This window comes from Pollicipes pollicipes, unplaced genomic scaffold, assembly GCF_011947565.3.
Source record: "Pollicipes pollicipes isolate AB1234 unplaced genomic scaffold, Ppol_2.1 Scaffold_6686;HRSCAF=7923_pilon_pilon_pilon, whole genome shotgun sequence".
NCBI classification, from domain to species: Eukaryota; Metazoa; Arthropoda; class Thecostraca; order Pollicipedomorpha; family Pollicipedidae; genus Pollicipes; species Pollicipes pollicipes.
This window is the reverse complement of record NW_023596921.1, coordinates 33,498,724-33,502,681: the sequence shown is the minus strand read 5'-3', so window position 1 is coordinate 33,502,681 and position 3,958 is coordinate 33,498,724.

The following is a 3,958-nucleotide window of genomic DNA, read 5'->3' as shown; positions in this document are numbered from 1 at the left end:
GGCCGCGGCACGATGCGAAAGTTGACAGACATTGACAGATGGGGTTGACATTGACAGATGGGGTTTCGACTTGATATCGTCTCGTAGAGTGGCTGAACGTTGTAATTCTGTCGAGGACCGCTAGTCACACGTCAGGTCTGTTACTTGATCGGTGACAAGCATTCGGACGTTATCACTGATTAACTTGAACGATTACTTCAGTGTGTAGATACAAAAGATCTGTGCCACGCACGTTCCTTTCCTTTTAAACACCTGAATCCGTGCGTCATCGCTCGATACTGAAATGAGCACTGTTACGGCGAATTCCTTCGCGTGACATCACTGGGTGTCACTGGGAGGCTTTTAACCTGCATCAGTGACGCATGCGAAAGACAGATACGTTGGGTACATTGAAACAAGCTGCATATATTTATTGCAGATACTTTATAATTCTTTATACTTGCATATATATATATATATATATATATATATATATATACATATGCATATATTTATTGTCATATCTTTTATATTACTTGTCAGATATAACCAAGCATTTGGCCGATCTACAACTGACAAACATCACGCTAGTGAAAAAAAACAACGTATCGTGATATTTCATCGTTTACACAATGATAAATCAAGCTTAAACCGATATAAATGAACGTAATTACAAAAGGCAATGGCCGTCAGGTCCGCCAACAGATGGAATTCAGCCCGAATGTATTCGTAGCCAGCTCTGTTCGGGCCTCGTCCGGGTCGCAGTCCCCAGCCGGATATACCAGACGCCTGACCGCGTCCCGAGTTCCGTCGAGAGCATCGCCGGTCTGAGATGGAATGACTGCTGTCGGGTGCGCTTCCGTCAGCCCGTGACATCTCGCTCCACCGCCTGAGGGGCTGCTGGCGCCAGTTGATTCAGGGCCCGTCCGTGGCGCCATCGGTGCGCTGACGGGAAGCAGGCAAACGAGACAGGAGCGCTCGGCTGCGTGCCGGTGCTGCGTCTGCAACCGTCCCAAACTGTGCAGGTCGGCACTGGGCAGCTCTGGTGAATCATCAGGCTGCTGATGTCCTTGGTGACGCCCATGGCCACCTCGGCCCCTGTGCAGTGGGCCGTCACCAGCGGGTGACTCAGCGCACCGAGGGCGGCTATTTTGGGTCCATTCTGTTCATGCAGCGCCGCATCCGCAGTGTTCGGAAACTATTTATTACGATGTCAACCAAGTTTTTAGCTATTGAAATGCCCTGTTCAGACTTTTCAATAATATTTTAGACCAATGGGGACGCGTCCCGCTCCCCCTGGTAGATTACCTGGGTGTGCCTTTGAGAAGAACAGCGGAGATGACCTGCTGGCCCAAATGCAACGGCCGACCCCAAGCAGGGAGCCGTCCAAACTCAGCAGCCGGGCGGGCCCATCGGTGTACCGGGGTCCCCGGTCTGGGGAGACGGGTGTATCGAGGTTGCCGGTCCGGGGTGACGGGTATGCCGGGGTTGCCGGTCCGTGTAACGGGTGTATCGAGGTCGCCGGTCTGTGGTGATGTGTGTAACGAGGTCGCCGGTCCGTGGTGACGGGTGTGCCGGGGTGACCAGTCCGGGGCAGCGGGTGTACCGGTGTCGCCGGTCCGAGGTGGCGGGTGTATCGAGAGCACCAGTCCAGGGTGGTGGGTGTGCCGGTGTCGCGGGCCCGGGGACTGACAGGAGACAGTTGCCTGCAGTCGGAGTGAGGCAAGCGGTGGGAAATGGTTGGTCGGACAGAGTCGCTTGAAGATGGTCAAACTGAAGGAGACGGCTAGAGATGGTCGAATGAGGGTGTCAACTGGAGACGCCCAAACTGCGAGTGCTGGCTGAAAACGGGCAGACTAAAGGAAAACGGGCAAACAAAGATCTTTCGTCCAAGCGGGCCAATAAGTACGATCGGCTAAATGACAGCCACTGAAGATGGTCAGAAAAAAAACAGTTTATTTAAGATGGCAAGAGTAAGTGTGCTGACTGGAGATACTGAAGTTGAGTAAGTCGGTTAAGACGGGAAGGCAGAGGCGGCGATTTTAGGAAAGCCGACTAAGACGGCGAGACTAAGGAAGCCGACAAGGACGTTGAGACTGGGAACATTGACAGAGACAGTCAGGCGGATGAAGCAGACTGGAAATGGCTAGCCTGAGATATCCAACTGGAGACGACGAGACTTCAAAGCGGACCTGGGACGGTGGGACATGCCCAATTGTTTTATTGGGGCTTTGGTGTTGCAGCAGGGGGGGGGGGTGTCAGGGACCCCCGACTTTTCAAAGTGAGGGGGCAGCAGTTTGAACTGACCCCACTTTTTAAGATTCCATTTATGTTTAGCTTACTTTTATACTATTTTAAACATGCATACCGATTTACCTAGCTCATCAGTCATCCTCCTCAAACAGCACTCGACAAAATTGCTTCATGACTTGGATGGCAGCATCTTATCCTATCATTTGCGACGAACGGAGATACTTAGGAGCAATCTAAAAATTCATTTAGTGCAAATTGTTTTAAAATATGTATCCACTCTGTAATTTTAGTTGACATAGCTGCTCCTCGCGGCCACTTACAATCCCCTTAGCAGGTGTTCATGGAGTGCAAGATGGTAGGATGTATTCCTCTAAGGGCCTTCGGATCGACCAGGGGACCCCGTGCCGCCAGAACGGCAGCAAAATGAACCCCGCCTGCGATGGAATGACCCTTCAGTCCCGGCCAGTAATGATAATATGTCCCTAGTGTTCTACTCACTACCCTTAGCCGGAAAACGTGAGAGGTCTTAGAAGTGCTGAAAGGAATGGACCAAAATGAGGTCAAATATAAAAAAGGCCAAGTCATGGTCGCCTGAGAACGCCCATTCTTTTGCAGAATCGACTAGAGAAACAAATAGAACGAAAGTTTTAGATCCACGCTTGCAATGTCAGGAGCCAGAAAAGTTATAGCCTGCGTTGCAGCTTTTGTAGAACCGAACGGCGTTTGCCGCCGCAGGTAATACCATGCGGCAGATGCGGTGCGCGTCTGCCGCATGGTAGAACAACCGTCCTGGAATAATGCCTCCGAAAGTCTTTCAAAATACGTTCTAACCGTTCAAAGATCAAACTGGGGCGTTTTGCATAATGTTGAGGATGTCTTCTTCTCAAATTGACAATTATCCGGCGATTTTCTGGGGCGGGGGGGGGGCACAATCAGCCAGGTCTTTATCAACCCTGTGTCCCCCTCGTTTGGCATTGCTCTGGCTACGCCCCTACCTACATACAAAAGCAAATCAAGTCAGCTACGTTGAAGGAGAGGCAAATAAATGTCCAGTAGACCAATTCATGCCTAAAGCAGGCAGCTTCCCAGCTTATTTTCTCCTGCGTCGTGACAGGAGGGAAGTTAATTTGGATGTAAATACTGTAGCAGCTGTTCGATATGCGCTTCAAACACCATTAAGCAGTGCGCTGATCCATAAACATACAGTAAAGTATTCGTACAATCAGTTTGCAGTTAGTCATGCGGGGGACAGCCGGGTCAAGGTAGTGGCCGCCGACGGCGGACGGGAGCAGAGCTCAGGTAAGCAACATCTGAAAGAAGTGCCTTTATTCTGTGGTATGTTTTATACGAGAAACCCCGTTTTGATTATTTTCGTCGCATTATTCTTGGTAACTAGTCTTTGAAGGTTTCGAATTTGTTTCCGCCTAAAATACTGAGACAAACCTTATCTCTTGAAAAGCAGCCGGCAAATTTTACACGCATGAAAGCTTTGGCGAGCTTTTGGCCTTTGATTTGCATTTAAATTTGTGAGCTTGCACCCAGGTCGTATTCTGGTATATATCCTAAGGGGGCAGGTGCCTCCCCAATAACCCAGAATGCCTACCCGCTGGTGGAATTTCGCTCCTCCATGGAAAAAAATTGTTGAATGACATATGTGAGCCGAACAAGCAAAAGTGTGCACCTGTGAAGCGCATCTGCAGGAGAATATCTAGCATACCAGTCACGG